Source organism: Equus caballus, chromosome 2 (genome assembly GCF_041296265.1).
Source record: "Equus caballus isolate H_3958 breed thoroughbred chromosome 2, TB-T2T, whole genome shotgun sequence".
Taxonomy (NCBI): Eukaryota; Metazoa; Chordata; class Mammalia; order Perissodactyla; family Equidae; genus Equus; species Equus caballus.
The window spans coordinates 42,273,099-42,296,478 of NC_091685.1; the positions used below are offsets into that span (position 1 = coordinate 42,273,099).

At 36.6% G+C, this 23,380-nt stretch overlaps 1 protein-coding gene across 9 annotated transcripts in view; it reads left to right on the plus strand.

Moving 5' to 3' along the window:
* Positions 1-23,380, plus strand: part of RERE (arginine-glutamic acid dipeptide repeats) — a 402,750-nt gene that overhangs the window by 27,886 nt on the left and 351,484 nt on the right. Inside the window, exon 2 of one of the 9 annotated variants that reach the window (XM_070260989.1) lies at positions 21,786-21,821. The exons of the other annotated variants lie outside the window; for them this stretch is intronic. The gene's annotated coding sequence lies outside the window, so the exon portion shown is untranslated. The remainder of the gene's footprint in view (positions 1-21,785; positions 21,822-23,380) is intronic. 9 annotated transcript variants of the gene reach the window in all.

Consider the following 23,380-nt stretch of genomic DNA (forward strand, 5'->3'; position numbering starts at 1 on the left):
TTTCATGGGGCTTATGTTAATAAGTATCTTCTCTTAGTTACAGTTATTTCCTTAGGATAGAGTATAAATGAATTCTGATATTACAAATAAAACTTCCAGTAACTGCATTTCTAAACACCAGAACAAACTTTCTTTTAAACTCTATGCAAAAAATGAAGTCGTCTACACTATTTTCTTTGATTAAAATGTATAGTATTTGCCCCTTACAAACAAATGCTATCAAAAATTAAAAGGAATAGGGACCTCTAAAAAGAAGTGTTTTAAGTATCATCACTTCTTGATAATTAAAGAACTTGGTTAATTGCTTTTTTCCACTAATCAGCTAAAATGTATAAATAGGTCTTGTGATTTTTGGCATAGCTGGGAATTTTTTCAGTCAATTTATTGTAAATTTAACTGCTGAGATCTATATTAAAGTAACATTTCAGGTTGTAAAGTTGATTAGTAATTTCTCATGCCTTGCACCATCCTGCTTTCATTTTTAGAAATTCTCTATAGACTTGGCAACATCTTTAATAAATGTAGGTGACTTGGCTAGATGGCATTAGATGTGATCCAGTATGCTCTGAGACATTCTCTTTGAACTTGTTCACTTAAAGTGAAGTGTGCCTATGCTTTGTAACAAAGAAATAGTCCTTTAAAAAGGTTAGAACTAGGGGCTGGCCCCGTGGCCGAGTGGTTAAGTTCGCGCGCTCCCATGCATCGGCCCAGGGTTTCGCCAGTTCCAGTCCTGGGCGCGGACATGGCACCGCTCGTCAGGTCATGCTGAGGCGGCATCCCACATGCCACAGCTAGAAGGACCCATAACTAAGAATACACAACTATGTACTGGGGGCCTTTGGGGACAAAAAGGAAAAAAAGAAAATCTTTAAAAAAAAAAAAGAAAAATTATAACTAAATCTGAGGATGAAAGAAAGTAGATGACTTGTTCAAACTGCACATAAAGAAACAACTTCCTGTAGCTGAATACAGCAGAGAAACTTTAAGACAACTGTTTGTGCAGGGTGATCACAATGAGAATTATTTTCATACTTTGTCTAACAGTATGTACGTTAGATAAATTTTATATAATGGCTCATACTTGAGGTGAATCAGTTCTTGGCTGTTTGCTTAGTATGGTGAATATAAGAAAGGGTTGGAGAAAGAGGAAAGGTCTAGCTGCTGTGTTATCTCATTACTTCTGGTAATCCAGTCATCAAGAGGGGTATTATTCTTGATTTCCAGGTGAGGAAATAGAGATTGAGAGAGATCTCACCACTGATTATATCAGATTTGGGGTTCAAACCTAGGTCTGGGTAGTTGAAGCTCTTTCCATGCCATACACCTTTCCTTAAAATTACGACATATTTTGTTTTAGAGTGATCTGTCTGAAACTATATTTTTCTTTAATTTCATTTAGAAAATAAATATTCATTCTCTTCTGTTTTATTTTCCCATTTTATTGATATTTTCCTTCAAGAAGTTCTAAAATTGGAACTTAAGTCCTTCTCTTTTCTTTTTTCTCTACTTTCACTGTTCCATTATTAAATTTTAATGGTATAAAACATAAGAAAATATACAATGACACTTGATTGTGTGTTTTTTTCTAGGAGGGCAAAGAGAATATCTAAGTTTCTTAGATAAATCAAACCTTCCAGAAATTGAAAGAACCATATAACTTACTGTTTTAAGTAGGTTGCAGTGTAAAATGTTAGTAGATAAAATATTGATAACTTCCTTTCTTGCTCCACTTAGAATTCCTTCAAAGGTTGAAGTGCTTATTGGCTTCACTCAGAATAAGTAGTTCTAATTTTTGACTTTGATACTATTTTAACATTCAGTAAAAGAGAATGTATTTAAGGGGAAGATCAAATATTGATGGTGCTTAGAGGGAGGAAAGAGGAAAACTCATTTTTCAAATTTGGTAAATTGTGCATTACATACTTAAATAGAATGAGACAGTCTTGGGGAAAGTACCTGATAACTTCAGGTGAATGAAAAAATTTAGAAAGTTACGGAGCCATTTAAAGTGAAAGCAATTGAGGAAATTTATGTAAGAAATAGTTTGTGAAAATAGAATATATTGTATTAGTGATAAGCAGGTACTAAGAACTTTGGGATTATTGCAGTGAGTATGAAAACTGTGTACCAATTTGATATTTACTTAAATCATATGTTGAAGTTATTAACAATGTTTTCAACGGAAAGATTTCTCAGTTAAGCAAAAGTTTAGCTTTGATTTGAGAGGCAGTGTGACATGATGGTTAAGAGCACAGACTTAGGATTAAATCACAGCTCTGCCAATAGTGGCTTTATATTAATGAGCAGTTATTTAACTTCTCTGGGCCTGTTTCCTCATCTATAAAATAGGGATAATAATAGTACCTATCTAGTAGGATTGCTGTGAGAATTAGATGAGTTAATATATACAAAGCATAAGCCATGAAAGAGGTCAAATATTCCAATGTTTATCGAACACCTACGGTGTATATTTGATGTTAGGTGCTGAAAAATACAGATGTGGGAAAGATGTAAAAAGAGCTGACAGAAGAGATGAATATTATGAGAGGAGATATGACAATTAGATAGAGCACACACATGATTAATTTTGTTTTACTAGAATAATGAAATAGTTTTGAGGAAAAGCAGGAGATGGGGGTTGGACAATTTGAATGTTAAAATACATATCAAGGGGCTGGCCCCGTGGCCAAGTGGTTAAGTTCGCGTGCTATGCTGCAGGCAGCCCAGTGTTTCGTTGGTTCAGATCCTGGGCGCGGACATGGCACTGCTCATCAAACCACCCTGAGGCAGCGTCCCACATGCCACAACTAGAAGGACCCACAACGAAGAATATACAACTATGTACCGGGGGGCTTTGGGGAGAAAAAGGAAAAAAATAAAATCTTAAAAAAAAATACATATCAATACTGGAGCAATTCTGTGATTATCTCTTTGAGACGATGAGGTAAAGCATGATTCTCATCTGCGTAATAGAATAATAATTCTGGTTTGATTCTTTTCTTTTAAGTCATTGAAGTAAGTTGGGTTGGGTATAGTTTTTAAATAGTTTACCAAAATGAAGGGGGAAATATGAAATTCCTAGAGTCAGCAAGTATAAGCCAGAGTAAGTAAAAGTGAAATCTGAAAGATGCTGACAGGAAGAAAACAGAGGATCAAAGGATGAAAGGTTCTCTTGAGGCCAGAGGACAAATGTATCTGAGTATTCAGGATTCCTGGGGGCTGTGGTCAGAGAATGGAATGCCTTGAATTGATCCTTTCAGACATGGAGCAAGTTGTGGCTGTGTAAATGAGTGGCTTTGTGGAGTGAAGGTAGAGGTCAGTGGAGATGAGGATACCTCGGAACCAGGCACCTGGCTGTTAGATGGGTATCCTCTTGTTGCCATCACCCTGATTATGGTAGGACCCAGGTGAGAAGGAGGACTATGAGCAGATGTCAAAGACTTCTGTAAATGAGGGGAAGTACCACTCAGGGATTGTTCTATTCACACTGTGGCATTTCTTTTGTGTAATTTCCCTTTCTCTTTATCTCATTGTATTTGAATATCATTGATATCATATGTATATACTGTTTTGTAACTTTAAAGATATCTTTGTTTTCCTTACTAAGTAAAATGGTAGTAGATGTTCATTGTATAAAATCAGAAAATAGGGTTAAAAGGAAGAAACTAAAAAGCATCCCTAGATAACTAATGGTAGCTATTTGTGATATACTCTTCCAGACCTTTTTCCTGCATAGGCTGTATAAATACATTTAAAAAATGGTATCGCATTAGATATAGTTTTGCAATTACTACGTATTCAGTAAAATACAAGTATTTTCTTCTCATTCAGTGTCAATAAATATACTTTCAGGATTATTTTTAATGACTGTATAGTGTTCTGTTATATGAATTTGCTATAATTTACTGAGTCTGATTATTATCTAGCATTTCTGACATCTGCTGTTTTCCTCACCCAATTGTATATTGTATCTTTAATATGGTTTATAATGGTTGCATAGTGTTTTGGTGCTTGGATGCACTGAGAGTCCACAGTAGTGAAGGGTTGTTTTTAACCCCTGATCTTATTGGTGCATAATTTATGGAGGCCAATTCAACTGTGTAGTAGTTATGGCCACACACATTAACATTTTATCTGTAGTCTGAACTCCCAGGGTTTTTGGAGTTGTTCTTTTTGCAGGAGAGGAAGTTGACCATGTCATCTTAGGTCTTTGTGCCATTTTCTGGACCAGAAGATTTGTATTAAAGATGTTGGATGCTTAACAATTTGGAATTTATTTTGCTATGTTTACAGTAAGATATTCGCATTTGTTTTTTTTTGTTAGTTAAGCATTAAAAGCCAAATTAGGCATTTAAATGTTATGACAGGGGCCGGCCCCATGGCCAAGTGGTTGGGTTCCCGTGCTTTGCTTCAGCAGCCCAGGATTTCGCTAGTTCGGATCCTGGGCGAGGACATGGCATGGTTTGTCAGGCCATGCTGGGGCGGCATCCCACATGCCACAACTGGAAGCACCCACAACTGAAAATACACAACTATGTACCGGGGGGCTTTGGGAGAAAAATAAAATCTTAAAAAAATAAAATGTTATGAGAATCATGACAGTAACATGAATTGCCTTGCATTTTCTTGTGTGATGTCCTTTGGAACAGTACATGTGTTTTGCAGAATGCTTTGACCGAAAATATTTACACAGAAAATGAGCTTATAGTATGAACACATTGAAAAAACTAATTTATCACCCCTAAAATAAATCTCAGTGCCTACAGCATCCAAGGACTCCTAAAAGCTGATTCTAAAGTTAGAATTGGACTGGAAAGACTATTGACTTTTTTCACATGACTTCTTCAAAGGACTTTTCTGAAATGAATCTTTTAGTTATTTGTTAACTTGTTTGTTGTTTGCACATGACATCCCTGTACACATCAGAAAGCAAGCCTTAATTGTATTCAGTTAAAAATTGTTAAGTGAATGAATGAATGATGTTAGATCTGTTTTCAATCCATTTAAGTTACTAAAGAATTGACTTTTTTTTTTTTTTTTAAGATTTTATTTTTCCTTTTTCTCCCCAAAGACCCCTGGTACATAGTTGTGTCTTTTTAGTTGTGGGTCCTTCTAGTTGTGGCATGTGGGACGCCACCTCAGCATGGCTTGATGAGCGGTGCCATGTCTGCGCCCAGGATCTGAACCAGTGAAACCCTGGGCCGCCGGAGCGGAGCGCACGAACTTAACCACTCAACCACAGGGCCGGCCCCATGAATTGATTTTCCAGATACATGTGAGTAAAATGAAATGAGGCAAGGAGATTTAGCTGGGCCGTTCTGGTGATATAGAAGGATAATCTGGGAGTCTTGCTTTTCCCTAAATAGTATTCTTCCCTCTAAGTCACCTAGGTAACAAATACAACTCTACCATTTTTTTTTTTTAAAGATTTTATTTTTCCTTTTTCTCCCCAAAGCCCCCGGTACATAGTTGTGTATTTTTAGTTGTGGGTCCTTCTAGTTGTGGCATGTGGGATGCCGCCTCAGCGTGGCTTGATGAGCGGTACCATGTCCGCGCCCAGGATTCGAACTGGCAAAACCCTGGGCCACTGAAGTGGAGCACGCGAACTTAACCACTCGGCCACAGGGCCAGCCCACAACTCTACCATTTTGACCATCTCAACTGTTGGATGTTTTCCTAAGTCTTGGTTGTGAAATTGTAGTTCTTATTCTGGTGCTACTTTGATGTATGTAAGATGGCACTGTGCAATAGAAATTATAATGTGAGCTTTAACTATGAGCCACATATGTAATTTAACATTTTCTAGTAGCCACATTAAAAGAAAGATAAAGCAGTGAAATTAATTTTAACAATATATTTTATTTAACTCAGTATGTTCAAAATATTATTTAAACATGTAAATAATATAAAAATTATTAATTTTTACTTTATTTTTTTCATACCAAGTATTTGAAATCCAGTGCATTTTACACTTACACCTCACTTTGGATTAGGACATTGCAAGTGCTCAGTAGCCACATGTGACTAGTGTCTACCATATTGTACAATGCAGATCTAAGGAATCATTTAAAAACAAAACTGTGAACCAAAATACTGATAACCAAAAAACTGATAATATAGGTGACGGCAAAGATATCCATCTTGCAGTCTTTCTGAGGATAGCTTAATAGTGTTTTTTTTTAAAGGTTATTTGGTACAGATAGGTTCATATAACAGTAGTAAGATTTTGCTGCAGGCTGGAATTTATGCATTGAATTGGTGAAGAGTTTAACCAGGATAATAAAAATGTGTTACTATAGATTTTCTAAAAATCCAGGAACCCTGAAGCTTGGTCACATCTAGTCCTTCCTTTTTAAATAATAAAAAAAAAGTGGATGGAGAGGATCTAACTATATCTAACATGGCACCACTCATCAGGCCATGCTGAGGCGGAGTCCCATAGAGCGCAACCTGAGGCATTCACAACTGGAATATACACCTATCTACTGGGGGGCTTTGGGGAGAAGAAGAAGAAGAAGAAGAAGAAAAAGATTGGCAACAGTTATTAGCTCAGGTGCCAATCTTTAAAAAAAAATAAAAAGAATTGTATGTATTAAAGGTGTACAGTTTGATGATTTGATATATGTATACGTTGTGAAATTGGAGCTAATTAGCATTCACATCAGATAGTTACCCTCTTAGCAAATTTAAAATATACAATAAAGTATTGTTAACTATAGTTACATCTTTGTACATTTCTGGAAATAGTTTTCTTTTTTCTTCTCCTTTTGTTTTTTTGAGGAAGATTGGCACTGAGCTAACATCTGTTGCCAGTCTTCCTCTATTTTATGTGGGATGCCGCCACAGCATGGCTTCATGAGAGGTGTTAGGTCCGCACACAGGATCCGAACCTGTGAGCCCCAGACCACCAAAGCAGAACGTGCAAATTTAACCACTATGCCACTGGGCCAGCCCCTCGAAATATTTTTCACTCAACAAATATTTGTTACTGAGTATATATAAATATAAAACAGTTGAGGCCCCTGCCTTCATGAAACTGATAGAGATGACAGCTGTTTGCATTTTGGTGTCTTTTCCTCCAATCTCTTTTTCTAGTCATATGTATTAGAAAATTGAGATTTTTTTATATACATAGTTTTATATCTTTTCCTAAAGCAGCATTTGCAGCATTAACAATTTCTCACAGTATTAAAGTCTTTGAAAACCTTATTTTAAAGGGCTTCCTACTATTTTTCTTTTATTTTAAAAGTAATGTATGCTAATTATAAACTTTACATATACAGAAATGTGTAATTTAGCCAGTAAAAGTCTCTAATAGTTCTAACCTCTAAAATGATAACTGTTAATAGGTTGGTGTACTTTATTTCTAACTTTTTCTATAAAAATATATATACTGTATGCCTTTTCTTTTTTTTTTCTTTTAAAGATCATCTTTATTTCTTTTTCTCCTTTTTCTCCCCAAATCCCTCAGTACATAGTTGTATATTTTAGTTGTGGGTCCTTCTAGTTGTGGCATGTAGGACGCAGCCTCAGCATGGCCTGACGACTGGTGCCATGTCCACACCCAGGATGCGAACTGGTGAAACCCTGGGCCGCCAAAGTGCAGTGCATGAACTTAACCACTCGGCCATGGGGCTGGCCCCTTTTCTGTGTTTTTTAATTAAGAAAAATGGTGATGTACTTTACATACTGTACTGTAACTTACCTTTTTTACTTAACTAGGAATCTTGAACATTTTTCCATATTGGTACACACATATAGGCTATCTATTTTTTAATAATTATATTCTGTAGTATAGTGCGTTAATGTTGTAGTTTAACCACTTACCTATTGAGGGATGGTTAGGCTCTCTAGTTTTTTGTTATTATGAACGATGTTGCAGTTAGCCTTGTCAATATTTTTACATAAGCTTGTGAATATTTTTGTAGGATAAAGTCCTAAAAGTGGAATTACTGAGTCAAAAATTAGGTGCATTTTGCATTTTAATAGAAATTGCTAAATTAGCCTCCAAAAGGGTTGTACCAGTTTACCTTTCTATGGGCAGGACATTAGCCATAGGTGTTGAAGATGCCATGTTTATTGAGTGCTTGCAGTGTGCTATCAGCGTCACTGGAATCCTCCCCACAGCCTTCAGGAAGTAAATGCTGTTATTTCTCTAGATGAGGAAACTGGGGACACAGCTAGTAAGTAGTAGGGTTGCAAGTAAACTGAGGCAGTCTGCTTACCAAGCCTGTGCTCTCAATCATTAGGTGACATTTCCTCTAAGATCTAGGTTTCACCAAAACATTCACGGCTACTACAGTGTTGAAAATGTAGTTTTGCCTTATTGAGAAAGTAAAGCCATAATTATCTGTAATCCATGGAGAATGACCCCTTCTAGTCTACTATAATTTTTTTTTTTGCTGAGGAAAATTTGCCCTGAGCAAACATTTTTGCCAGTCTTCCCCTATTTTGTTTGTGGGTCATTGCCACAACATGGTTGCTGACTAGTGGTGTAGGTCTGCGCCTGGGATCCGATCCCACGAACCCAGGCTGCTGAAGTGGAGTGTGCCGAACTTAACCAGTAGGCCACGGGCCGGCCCACCAGTCAACTGTGTTTTTTAAAAAATTAAGTACCCACTGTATGTCATGTACTGTACCTTGCAACAAAACCTTAGTTAATCTTCACAATAATCTTCTAAGGTGAGAGTGTCCGTTCCATCACAGTGAAGATGCTTCTCAGTGGTACCAACTCTTTGTACTATAGAAAATAGAAACTTGTTTTTTTTTATTAATGTTATGATAGATTACAACCTTGTGAGATTTCAGTTGTACATTTTTGTTAGTCATGTTGTGGGTACACCACTTCCCCCTTTGTGCCCTCCCCCCACCCCTCCTTTTCCCTGGTAACCACCGAGCAGATCTCCTTATCAATATACTAACTTCCACCTATGAGTGGAGTCATATAGAGTTCGTCTTTCTCTGACTGGCTTATTTCGCTTAACATAATACCCTCGAGGTCCATCCACGTTGCTGTGAATGGGCCAATTTTGTCTTTTTTTATGGCTGAGTAGTATTCCATTGTGTATATATACCACATCTTCTTTATCCAATCATCAGTTTCTGGGCATGTAGGTTGGTTCCACGTCTTGGCTATTGTAAATAATGCTGCGATGAACATAGGGGTGCAATGGACTCTTGAGATTTCTGATTTCAGGTTCTTAGGATAGATACCCAGTAATGGGATGGCTGGGTCATAGGGTATTTCTATTTTTAACTTTTTGAGAAATCTCCATACTGTTTTCCATAGTGGCTGTACCAGTTTGCATTCCCACCAACAGTGTATGAGGGTTCCTTAGAAAATAGAAACTTTTTGTGGTAGTTGTTTCAAACTTTGTTTTAGAAAATCTTCAATATATTAGCATACTTAAAAAATAATATTGTGCAGTTTGTGGCCAGGCAGTCGTTTAGTGGGTTAGTGATTCTTGTGGAATACTATGGGTTGGGATTGGAAGTGCAGTATTTTAAATAAATCTTTCATTTGTGGTTGTTTTTTCCCTTGTAATTGCTTCTTTTCTAAAAATAAAATGCAGCAGAAGATTTTCTCTAGGTAAATAAAATCTTTTACTCTATCAGGTTGTTGCCACAAATGAACAGAAAATGCTCTGAGGTTTAACATTTTCAAAAACATTTTTATTTTTTTTTTAGGAAGATTAGCCCTGAGCTAACTACTGCCAATCCTCCTCTGTTTGCTGAGGAAGACTGGCCCTGAGCTAACATCCATGCCCACCTTCCTCTCCTTTATACGTGGGATGCCTACCACAGCATGGCTTTTGCCAAGTGGCACCGTGTCCGCACCTGGGATCCGAACCAGCGAACCCTGGGCCGCCGAGAAGCGGAACATGCGAACTTAACCGCTGCGCCACCAGGCCAGCCCCTCAAAAACACTTTTTAAGTTTAACTTTTTCTTATAACTTAAATGGTTAGTTATCAGGAATTCTTTCTTCAGTTAGTGTTTGTGGCTTATGGAGTCTCCTTGTCCCTTATCTGGTGGGTGCAAACAGCTTTTGCAGGCCTGAGCAGAGAACAGAGGTCAGCAGACTTTCTATAAAGGGCCAGATAGTAAATATTTTAGGCTTTTTGGGCTGGTCTTTGTCACTACTACTAAATTCTACCCTTGTAGCCCCAAAGCAGCTGTGGATAATATGTAAACAAGTGGGTGTGTCTGTGTTCCCATGGCACTTGATTTGCAAGATCGGGTTGCAGGCCAGATTTGGCCCACCCCTGCCTTTAGAAGATGCCTGATAATCACTTTGACTCTAAGGATTACGTGGCTCCTTTTCTTAAGTATACTGGATTCTCTTGAAACTTGAGGCGTGCAGTGGGTTTCCTTTGTTCTCCTAGTCCACACCCATATATTTGAGGCTTCAGAACTCCCGTATTCTGAGGATTGAACCAAAGACTCTTTATGGACAAGGATCATGTCGTTACATGTACTCATAAATGAGTGGATGACTGAATTCACATAATTTGCCTTATCTTTTATTATATGTTATAAATTTAGGACTCTTGGGCACCAAGCTGGCCCATGAATTTCTTTATTTTCTTTAATAGAAAAGTTTTTTCTGTCCCTTATGGTAGCTACTGGCCTCATGTGGCTACTTAAATTTAAATTAATTAAAATTAAATTAAAGATTTTTTTCATTCACACTAGCCACGTTTCAAATGCTCAGTAGCCACATGTGACCACTAGCTGCTGTATTAGTGCAGATACAGAATATTTCCATCATTGCTGAAAGTTCTGTTGGACAACTAGTCTAGAACCTGACTTAGGGGTTAGAGGAAAAAAGACGTAGAAATGATTGTAAAGTATAATGACTAAATTATACTTCTGTTATTGTCTAGAAAAGGTACTGTATTTCATACTTCTTTACTGGAAAGAGTTTTTTGCTATGGTCAGGATTAGAATGCAGAAGTACTCCTCTTTAAGTACATTATATAAACAGGTTTTCCTTTTGGTTATTTCTATCTTTAAATTATGGCTGAAAATCAAAATTGAAGAAACATGTTGTGTTTATACCTCAGAATAACCAAATGCATATAACATTTTTTGGGAGAAAGTCATACTAACTAAGTAATTGTAAAGAAAAAGGCATCATTCAGCTGATGGGTCCGTCTGTGAAATAATGGTCTCCACACTCCCAACTAGGCCTGTGACAATACCAGGTGGTCCTTCGGTGTATTCCACTTACTCATTCTTTCACCATTGCTTTTATTTCAATCATCATTAGACCTAGGATTCCTGTTCCCCTTTCTCTCACTGCCCACCTCCCTTTCTGCCTCTTGAACAGATGACTTCACTTCCTATTTCAGAGAAAACAGAAGCCATCAAATTGGAACTTCTCAGTTACCAGCCAGTAATGCCACGTCAGTGATACCCAACTACTTATAGTTACTGGTGTTCAAAATTAAGAGTCAATTTATTAAAGTTAGAGAATGTAAAACCCAGCTTTTCTTAAGCTCTAAATTTAATTTATAAATCTTATTAGTCTATTCATGTATTCAATACATTTTATTTAAAAATATAAGAAAAATAACTTTCAAGGTAGCTTTTGATGTATGTTGATTAATTCAAGTCGAACAGACTTAATTTCCTTTAAACATCCAGTTCCATTTATAAACATAACTAACATTAAATTGCGTTTAAAAATTGAATAAACAAATGCCTGACTGGGAAGGCTTACAACCTCTTGAAACAAAACCATCTCCAAATACTTATACAGCTTTTGTAAATATAATTAAACTTAAAAGTACAGTGAATTTCTGTTCACCCAAACATGTCTTTCCTTGTTCCTGTTCCAGTAAGTGCTGCTCAATTCTCTAAGCCAAAAATCCTGCATCGTGTGGACTCCCTCTTTTCTCCCCCCATCTCTAACCCAATATTTCTTTTTTTTCCCTTTGCCTCTTCCTAGTCCCATTACCCTAGTTCAACCACTCTCTCTCTCCTGAGTTACTTTACAACTTCCAAACCAGTCTGCCTGTTCAAATCCTGTGCCTTTCCAGTGTGTTCTTTACCATTGTAGTCCTTTTAATCTTTTTGTTTTATAACAACCTTATTGAGATATAATTCATATACCATACCATTCACCCTTTTAAAGTGTACGATTCAATTATTTTTAGTATGTTCACAGAGTTGTGCAACCATCACCTCAGTCAATTTTAGAACATTTAATCACCCCCAGAAGAAACCCTGTACTCATTATCAGTCACTCCTCATTTCCTCCCCACCCATCCCTCAACCCCTGACAACCACTAATCTACTTCCTGTCTCTATAGATTTGCCTATTCAGGACATTTCACATAAATGGAATCATACAGTCTTTTGTGACTGGCTGCTTTGACTTAGCATAATGTTTTCAAGGTTTGTCCATGTTGTAGCATGTCAGTACTTCATTCCTTTTTGTTGCCAAATAAGTGTAGATATACCACATTTTATGTATCCGTTCATTAGTTGATGGACTTTTGGATTGGTTCCACTTTTTGACCATTAAAAAAATGCTACTGTGAACATTCATGTGCACATTTTTGTGTGGACGTGTATTTTCATTTCTCTTGAGTATATATGTAGGAGTGAAAGTGTTGGGTCTTATGGTCCTTCTATGTTTAACATTTTGAGTATCTGCCAAATAGTTTTCCAAAGTGTTTATCCCATATTACAGTCTCACCAGCAGTGTATGAAGGTTCCAATTTCTCCATATCCTTGATAACACTTGTTATTAGTGTCTGTCTTTTTGATTATATATAGCCATTCTGGAGGGTGTGAAGTGATCTTAGTGTAGTTTTGATTTGCATTTCCCTAATGAGTAGTGATGTTGAGCATCATTTCTTTCTTTCTTTCTTTTTTTTTTTTTTGAGGAAGATTAGCCCTGAGCTAACGTCTGCTGCCAATCGTCTTCTTTTTGCTGAGGAAGACTGGCCCTGAGCTAACATCCATGCCCATCTTCCTCTACTTTATATGTGGGATGCCTGCCACAGCATGACTTGCCAAGCGATGCATAGGTCTGCACCCGGGATCCGAACTGGTGAATCCTGGGCCACCAAAGCGGAGCGTGCTAACTTAACTGCTGCACCACCAGGCCAGCCCCTGAGCATCTTTTCTTATACTTATTGGCCCTTTGCTATCTTCTTTGGAGCCTTTTGGTCTTTTAAAAATAAATATCTGATGGTGTTAGTTACCTAGGTAAAGCCATCCGGTGGCAAACATTCTTCTCTTTGCCTGCTTAACTCTTACTTTTTTTTTTTTTTCCTGAGGAAGATTTGCCCTGAGCTAACATCTGTTGTCAATCTTCCTCTTTTTGCTTAAGGAAGATTTTCCCTGAGCTAACGTCTGTGCCAGTCTTCCTCTATTTTGTATGTGGGATGCCACCATAGCGTGGCCACTGACGAGTGGTGTAGCAGAGAGCGCCAAACTTAACCACCAGGCCATGGGGCTGCCCCCTTTATTTAATTTTTTAGGTTTCAATTTAGGTGTGATTTCCTTCAGGAAGTCTTTCCTGTCCCCCATTATTAGTACTCAGTTCACCATGTTGTGATTATTTATACTTCCTTTCCCAAATACACAGTCTGCTCAGTCAGTAGAGATTGTTCCTGGCACATGTTAGCTGAAGGATTGAATTTATGGATGAGTGTAGTTTTTTTTTAAAACATGAAAATTGAAAAAAAAATTCTATCTTGGAATTTTAGTTGGACCCAAGGCAGCACTCCATGATTTATGTGCATGCCTGGTTTCCCCTCATGTTTTTACAGATGACACGAGGGTTGGATCATTTCGAGACTGATGCACAGCTGTTACTCTGCTCCACAGAGGCTGCCCCTGCCTGCCCCGGGGGTGCTCTTTGACCTGGAGGAGGCCGAGATAAGGGAAAGGGAAGCTGGAGAATGGGAACCACAGAATTGATTAGAAGCCTGGGGCTCTAACAGCCTCCTAGGACTGGTACACTGCAGCAGGTGGCAGAGGTTTGACCTTGAGTTAGCTTTTTGCATGGGAGTAAATATAATTGGTCAAGTAGTGCCCTTGTTCTGCCTTAGTTCTTGAATTATAGGCCAGATGTTCATTTTTAATATTGTATGGAAAATCTGATCATGGGAATAGACTTTTTTTCTTTTAGTTTTCAAGAAGGGCCTCTTATTTCTGAACTGAAAAAGTGGATTACACTCTGTGCTTTTATGAGATTGTACAAAACAATTAAGACAATCTGGGTTTGTTTCTGTGAGTGTGACTTTACTGAAGTAAATACAGTATTATCATTCTTCATCAGAATGTCTAGAAATAGTCTTCCATTTTTAGTTTTGTCCTCCAAAACTGCTGTAGTTTGCAGATAGGAAATTGCATAGAATTGATGTTTCTTTTTTTCAGTTGACTGAGAAAGCCCTAACTTCCTTGACTCTTCCATGCCTGGGTTTTTGCTGATTGCAAGGCCATGATAATGTTTTAAATCTTCTTCCTTGCCCAAGGGTGTAACTTTACTGTGGAGGGCAAAATATTAATTTTCCATGGTCCAGGTTATTCAGGCATTTTAAACCTCCTAGTCTTTGTTTATGTGGCTTAGTTTCTCGATAAGTCATACCACTTGGGCCTTGCCATGCAGGGTGAAAAAAGAGGAGCTGACTTTATGGCAGAAATATCTAAATGTTTGGAAGAGAAGTTTTGGGGAAATGAGGAGGGTGTTTTAGAGTAGTCATTCGGCTAGAAGCATTTAATGTCTTGTCAGAGGAAAGCCCTCTGGGGGCTTCATCCAGAAGTACCAAAGCTGAGGCCTCATTAAGTGATGGTTCTTAGGATTAGATGTTGCTTGACCTAGCCAATCATGCTCTTTTCTGTTTTCAAATAAACACCTTTTCCTGACTATTCAGGAACCAAATACAACTTTATAAAGAGCTGGTTTAATAGAAATTATGATTATTTTTCACAGATTTGTGTGTATATTTTTTAAAAAGTAAAAGGAACAAGTCCTTTTGCTAAAAAGTGTGTTATATCTAGAAAGCTGATTTAGAATTTTTCATTCATTTATCAGATATTTGAGTACCTATCATGTGCACTGTATACCATGTGCACCAGAATCTGTGGCAGACTCACAGGTGAATCAGACATTGACTCTGCTACTATGGAGCTGGTCCTTCACTAGGGAGACGATGTATGTATGTAATGTAAATACAGGTACTTGTGATATGAAGTCAAGAACTCTATAGTTCAGAAGAGGAAGCAGTGACCTCTCTTGAGGGAAATGGAATTAGACAAGGTTGCATGGAGAAGGAGGCATTTGACCTGAATATTGAAGTAAAGTTGTTTGGTTGGAAATGAGCTTTTTTGAAGGTTTTCTAGCATAGGGGTGACATGATTAGAGTTGTGCTTTAGGAAAACTATTTCTAGGATGTGATCAAACATAAAGAGTGGAGATTAGGTGAAAGGTAATGCAAAGCCAACCTTTCTAAGTGGTAGTGGAAATGGATTGGGGAGATAGATGTGAGAGATGTAGAGGTAGAATCAATTGGATTTGGCAACTTTTGGAGTAAGGTGTAGTGTTAAATGGGAGTTTTAAAGTGTAGATAATCAGGAGTATGGCAGTACCATTGTAAATTTAGGAACACAGGAGGAGAAACTGATTTGAGAGGGAAGAGGATAATAGAACTTTTCTTTGAGAAATCTGGATGATTTTTGTGGTTAGCAGATAGAAAATGCTTAAGTAGACCTGGGAAGAAATCAAGGTTGAAGACAGAGATATTGGGAATGGGGTAGTTGAAACCTTGCCATGGCATGAGATTGCCAAAGGATTTAGTATCAAATGTGTCTTTACCAAGAATGTCACATTGCAAAGCCCGAAAATCCTCCAGTTTTAGAACAGGAGTGCTCCAAAAGAGAGTATTGTTTGAAGAACTCGGACTCTTCCTTTGAGTTTTTATTTCTCTTTGAGGTTTTTCCAGTTTGGTTCTCATTTTGGAAATAGTAAAGCATGATGAGTTTGAGCATGAGAGCAAAAAGATATGGTTTGAATCCTTGTTCCGCCACCTACCTGCCCTGTATCCTTGTTAGTTATCTCACTTCTTTGTGCTTCAATTTCCTCATCTAGAAAATGGAGATAATAATGCCTGTCTTACAGAATTGTTTATGAATTATTCAATAATTTAGCCTGGTGCTTGCAACATAGTGAGTGCCCCATAAAAGGTGGCTAATGTTAATATTAGAGTCCTCCTGGCTCCACTGCTTCTGATCTTAAAGGGTACACTGCTGCTCTTTTTAAATCTGAATTTTGTTGTTGTTCTTTTTGTTTTCACTCAGCATAACTGACACCAGCTGGATTTTCACAAAGAATTTTACTTAGTATTAATAGAGAATAAAAGGGAATAATTATTGTAAATACAAAAAACCATAGAAACAGTCATGTTTACAATGTCAAAGGCCTGTAGAACTTATTACCTGTTCCTGGGTTTTCTGCTACCCTCCCCAGTGACTTCCAGCCCCCACAAGGTGGCCCCTACTTTTCATACCAGGGAGTTGTCTATCTTAACGCCTCTCCCAGTACTCTCCAGATTCATGCAAACAACGCTATTCTACTGACCCAGGACTTTTTCTTTTCATTCACCTAGGATTTTATTCGGTATCTTAATCCAAGGCTGACTTTTCTGGAGTGTGGTGATTGATATAAATGATTGTAAATGATATATAAATGTTTGTCCAATGAAATATAAATAATAGGCCCAGGTCTACTTACTTGTGTGGAATTTATTTGGAATCATTTCTCAGATAAAAATCTTCCTTTTTCCAAATGGGAAACTGGCCTTGATCAGTTAGAGTTGCACAGTGTAACAGTGCATTGATCATCAGTAAATATCTTAGATATATAATAAGAATTAAGAATTATTATCCATGTGTTAGCAGAAAACTTATCCCTCACATTTGAATTTTGTAGGTTTTTTTCCCACATACGTTGAATTTGGTAATGTTCTAAGTTCTTTATGGCTCTTTTGCAGTTGAGCCTCGTGGGTGTATAATTGTACACAGGCTGTAATCAAAATATCAGAGTAATTTGGTTATTGGGATAGAATTGGCACCCAAATCTCTTGATTTTGACTTTAAAAAAAGGCACTAAACCGTGTTCTCTGAAGGAAAGGATGAAGAATTTTGTAGTCTTCATTCTGTTTTTGCTTTCCTTACTTTAGGAAGAATCTGATTTGAAAGATTTTTAATTCTTGTAAAGTAACTGCAGAAGTCTTACATTCCTCTTTCTGAAAATAATACCTACAGTTTGAGCTTATACCAGCAAAGGCCTGAGGTGCCCTGTTTGTTTCAGTTGTATGCTTTGGTCTTTTACTTTCTAATTGTTGTGTATGTTCTTCATCCTTGCCTTTTGAAAGGGTGATGCTCCTTTCTCTGTTACATCTAGTAAATTCTGAGGTGTGGCACCTGCTGTAATAATTTTCTTATATAAAAGGATTGTACATTAAAATTAATGTGTCAGGAGCCAGTCCAGTGGCGCAGCAGTTAAGTGCGCACATTCTGCTTCAGCAGCCTGGGGTTCGCCACTTCAGATCCTGGGCATGGACATGGCACCGCTTGGCAAGCCATACTGTGGTAGTCGTCCCACATATAAAGTAGAGGAAGATGGGCATGGATGTTAGCTCAGGGCCAGTCTTCCTCAGCAAAAAGAGGAGGATTGGCGGTGGATGTTAGCTCAGGGCTAATCTTCCTCAAAAAAAAAAAAAAAACCCCCAAAAAATGATGTGTCAGAAATAGGTAATAATTGACATTAAAGTATTAATTTTTAATTTTTCCGAAGGAAAATTATAACCTTTCACTGATTTAATACTTGTACTTTTCTTTGGCAATCTGTACTAAATATCTGCTTAGATAGTACTTTGATGTTGAGGTGAGAGAATAATCCCATTTTGAGTCCTTATACGAGTATTAAATCTTGATTATCTTTATGATGGGGAAGATGAGTGACTTTGGTAAATAAAATGTTTGATATTTTGATTGTACTAATACTTTAGAATGAATAGAAAAACCAAACTCAAGTCCAACTAAATAAAAAGTATTGGTGCTTCTACCAGTTCTCTTAATCCGACTACAAAGTGTGATCTGCTGCAGGGAAAGTTGAGAAGAACAGGAAAATACAAACCAGCAACAATGAGCTTACCCTGTTTTTCTTCTCATTGTCGTATATTTGTTCCTCTGATAAGATTATGGGGAATTCCGTAAACTCTTGGTCCCTTTTGTGGGAGCATCACATTTAGTATCACATTAAAGATGCAGAAGAGAATTTGATTTTGGCAGCCCATATAGTTCATCGACTTGGTTGTGGGTAGAAGATGAGAGTTTCCAGTGATATTTCTTGTATTAATTTTAGAAAAAAATAATTAGTGGAGAAGAAATGGAGCAATAACTTGCTAACTTAGGGAAAGATTATACAGGACAGTGTTATTAGAAATAAATTTTATTTGACAGGGATAGGAAAATGTTTACTTTGTGATATTTGCCAGTTGTTGACACTTTATTTATTTTTTTTAAAGATTTTATTTTTTCCTTTTTCTCCCCAAAGCCCCCCAGTACATAGTTGTATATTCTTTGTTGTGTGTCCTTCTAGTTGTGGCACGTGGGACGCTGCCTCAGCGTGGCTTAATGAGCAGTGTTGACACTTTATTTTTGTGTGTGTGTTTTTTATGTTGAATGGCAAGTAGCTTCATTATCTTTCACCATTGGAAGCAGTGAAGAAAAATAAGTGGCTTTCTAGTGAGGGAATCATTTTCAAAATTTCAAACCTAAAAAAAATTTCGAAATCCGAAGAGATTATTTTCAGTGCGAAATTAATATAATTGTACATTTTTCTCCTAATGTTAGAGTGATCCTGATCTTCAAAGAGAACTTTTAAAAAGATGCACTAGTACAGCAAAGCAGACTAATATTTTAGAAAGAATATTACCAATCATAAAAAAGACAGAATTATGATAGTTTGATGCATTAATTTTAATAACTGTTTTTCACAGCTCTTGAGTCAGGATGAGAAAAGTTAAACAGAAATATGCTTCTCATTTTGATTATACTGAGTTTATTATATGAAGTGCTTCTCCCCTCAGATGCAGAATCAAGGTTTAGATCCTTTTTGTTTAGAAGAGTGTGGGTGAGGCTAATTTTCTATAGTAGTAAAATTAAAAATTCTTTTCACCAAATATCATTCAAAGCAGTGTAACAAAAATTGCAATAATTTGAATATAGCAGTCTAGGCAGTAGTATTTCAGTTATACGTAGTCTTCTGCCTTTTTTGAATAGTAAATTGTTAGAGATTATCGAATTCTGTTTTGTGAAATAGTTGCTCATAAAATTATACTTGTTCCTTGTCCTGTAGCTATTATAAAATTGATAATTTGGTTCTTTCATTAACTTTTTCCCTTTATAATAGTACTTTTGTTCTCGTGGTCTGCCATAGATTTGGAGTTTTGCACTTTATGGACATATGTTACGTAGCCATTCTAAGAAGGTAGTTTATTTTTGCTGATGTGCCTCCCTAGAAAGTCTTTTTTGCTCTTCTGCAAGTTGTTAGTTAAATTGTCTGCTTTTTAGGATTTTGTATTCTTTGTACCATTCTTTGTAGCATGGTATTCCATTTAGTCTTGACCTAACACTGCCGTTCAGCCCTCTCCAGAGGTGATTTGTCTGTGGAGCTAATGAAGTTTAAACCAAAGGGACCCTCACTTGCATGAGCCCCTTGTCATTTTATATACAAAATTTTGTAGTCTTTTTCTTAAAGAAGTCCCTTAAATTGAGTAAACATTAGACCCTACAAAACCTGCCTTTTCAAAAATAGAAGATTGTTGAAGGAGATTAAAAACAAAAAGTAAATGTAGATTGTTAGCTTTTGTGTTTTAGGTAAAAAGGATATAGATAGATTATTTGAATGGTTTGTGTGTGATGTCAGATTTAATTTATCATGATAACCATCAGTAGTGCACCAGATGTTTTGACTGTATTTAGCTTCATATTAAATTAAGCATAGCTAGTGACCTCCAAAGCCCATCTGTACTGCTGCCAAAGGTAGCCCTGAAGACGGCTGCCTTCCCTGTCTGTTTGCACTGCTGCTGCTCTTTCCCTCTTCCCGGGATATTTAAGCCTTTCAGATTCCTCGTGTAAAAGGTGAGCCTTTGAATTTGAAATTTGTATTTTTTAAATCTGCTGTAGTGAATGAAGAGGCTTGCATTTCTCTTTTCATTCTGGTAGGTAGTTATTTTTAAATTTTGCTTATCTATAAGTCAGGTGGAAACAAATAAGATTGGTTAGGAGTTTACTGAGGCCTGAAGCCTAGTGAGAGGGAAACCATTATACACAAGTGCCAGTTAAACACATGTATGCCCGAGAAGATGTTTCTATACCCGCCACTAATCATGGAAAAAGACAATTAACTTTATTGATTTTGTCATATAAATACATATTAAGTTCTGAAAATCTTTAGTTTTATTTACACGCAGAAAGACAAGTATTAAAATCACTCAGGATCTTTGTAAGGATTCAAATGAATACCTCTTGACTTTTACCTGATTCCTACTTCGTCAGTGTAATCAGAGGATGCATAGATTCTTTCCCCATGAGTGACGGTAAAACATACATCGGCAGTGTTCTTAGCGTGAGGATCATTAAGATGGCAGACCTTGCAGATCAAACAATTTCTTCCCCTACATGCTCTCATTCCTTCCTTGAAAAGCATTTAGACATCTCTGAAATTAGACCTGTAAGTGTATGCTAATTCCAGAACAAATATCTTGGAAATTTTATCATAATGTTGCTTTTTAAAGTTGTAAATGTCCTCTATTTAAAATGAAATTCCTTTGTATTAACCTCCTTTCATATGCTAGCTTTCACCAGACTGCAGAATTGCCTGATTTGACTTTCTAATGTGACTGTAATGAATCTTCTGGGAAGCCAAATGATTGAACGCACATACTCTGCAACTCCATTGTAAAATATTCAGTCAGTCCTGTCGATGTTGCTGATTAAAAAAGAAAAAAAAAAAGAAAAAAAAGGTGGGGAGAGAAAATTGAAAAACTCCCTTATATATATATATTAAGGCTTAAAACCAAACATATTCTCTCAGGGATTTCAACCTTTCCTAGACATCCATGATGTGCGGTAATACCTTGCTTAAGTATATTCAGGAGCACCTTAATAAAAATGTCAAGTTGGGTGGAGTCAGAGTTGGCTTTGTAAAGCCAGAGTTAGGACATATGATTACATTCAGTTTTGACACATTTATGTGAAAAAGCACTTGGAAAAAAACTGGCCCATTTGCACAAGCAGACAAATTGCTGTATGCATTATGCTTGAGTACCCAGCAGAGTTAAATATTTGCTAGTCAATAAATGCAGCACCTACATACACCAGAGCCCAAATGTTTACTGGTGATCTTTCAAATGTGTGTCCCTTACAAGATACTTGGGGGTCTTATTTTACAGCCAGTGAAGAAAGAGGAGGCTATCCCATGATATGTTATTGTAACTAATTTATACCAGGTATTTATAATTATAGCAATATGTGTTTGACTTATCCATGTGAAAGAAATTGAACACTAGAGTTTAATAATTAAGGATTTATTAGTTAAAACTGAATGTTATAATGGGCCAGATGCTGCTGCATTGAAACAGCCATTTTCATTAGCATTTTTAAATTGAAGAGAATTGAATTTAAATTTGCAGTGCCTTGACTTTGATGAGTTAACATTTTAAAATCTATCAAATAAAAGGTAAATTTCCTTTAATTTCAGTGAAAGACAACAACACACACTGAAATATCAGGATGGGTAAGTGAATTAAAGCCTCTGACTTTAAAAAATACTGAATTCCTTGTTTTGAATATTATAAAATCTTAAAATGGTTGTGAACAGAAATGATTGCAAAAATATGTGGAATATGAAGAATTAATTTTACTTTTGACTGGAAAAGATTTAAATCATTCAAATGGAAGAGGCAATGGTGAATGGGAATGGGGAAATGTATTTTTTTTCCCTCTTATCTTAGGGAAGCATTTTTAATAATAGCTTGAGTGGTTTGATAAAGCATCCGAAGGAAACTCCCAGGAGAGGAAGATTATACTGGAGAGGGAGATCTCTCTATGAATCATTTACGCTAACGTCTTGCTGAAGCACAGCTTGCATTTTTAATGAAGGATGATTGCATTTCATAAACAGACCTTTAAAAATTGAAATAATATTGATCCTTCCTCATTTAGGCCTATTAAAATAGCATGCTATACATCTCTTTCGAATAGCTCAGGACAGATTATCATTATTATTTTTAACAATGCATACATAGTTTACTATTTCTAATCAGAAATTTCTTTAAATAGGACTTTGATTAAAATGTTTTTGGAAAATATTTTTCTTTGTGAAGTAATAGCTATGAAAGCAAAATTTAAAAATTATGAGATGTTTTAAAGTTTGGCACTTTATTTTCAACATAAACTATCTCTGATTAAATTTCATTTATTTTCCTTTATTTCTTTTGATCACATCAGTTTCATGCAAAGGAAGTGGGTTTATTACTTGAAACATTGGATGTAGTATAGGAAAGGGAGGCGACTGGCTAGGTTTCAAGAAACTCTGGTTCACGTACACCCTTATGACTGAGGGCAGGTCACATTATCTGTCAGTAGTCAGTGTTCTTACTTTTGAAATACATCCCTCAATGAGAGAAAATATGTGTTAAGTTACCTTGAAATTTTCTGAATTACCACTTTACAGTTGTGTATCATTCTGAAGACTTTTCTCTAAACAAGGGGCGTAGGAATTGTGCAGTTTAGTGCCTTCCACGTCTGATATAACTGGATGAAGATGCTGGTAGTGTTACTTACCTTTTTTCTTTTTTTTAAAATGAAAATGCTCTTAAGCTAAAGACTTAGCACAAGAATATAAAATTGCAAAGAAAGTGCTTCTCTTAGGTAGAAGAATTAGAAATACAAAGCAAAGTCAAAATTCAGCATCAAATGACAATCTTTTGGGTGACAGCCAGTTTTTACCCCTCATTTGAAAAGTGACACCATGTAGTGAGTAAGAGCATCGACTTAGGAGGCAGTCTCTCTGGGTTCAACTCCTGTCTTTACCACTTACTAGCTGTGTGACACATGGGCAAGTTATTTGGACTGTGTATCTTTTTGTTTTCTGTAAAATGGGCATAATAATAGTGACCCCTCAAGGGCTGTTGTGAGGATTAAATGGGTTCCTCTAGATAGCTATGTAAGTTTTAGCTATTTTTGTATTATTTATTTTGATTTTGTCTTTTTTTGCTTTTTTGCAGTGGTTAAAAAAACAGTTATTTGGGGTAATGTTCTTATAGTACAGTCAAGTGGGGGAAATTCTATTAT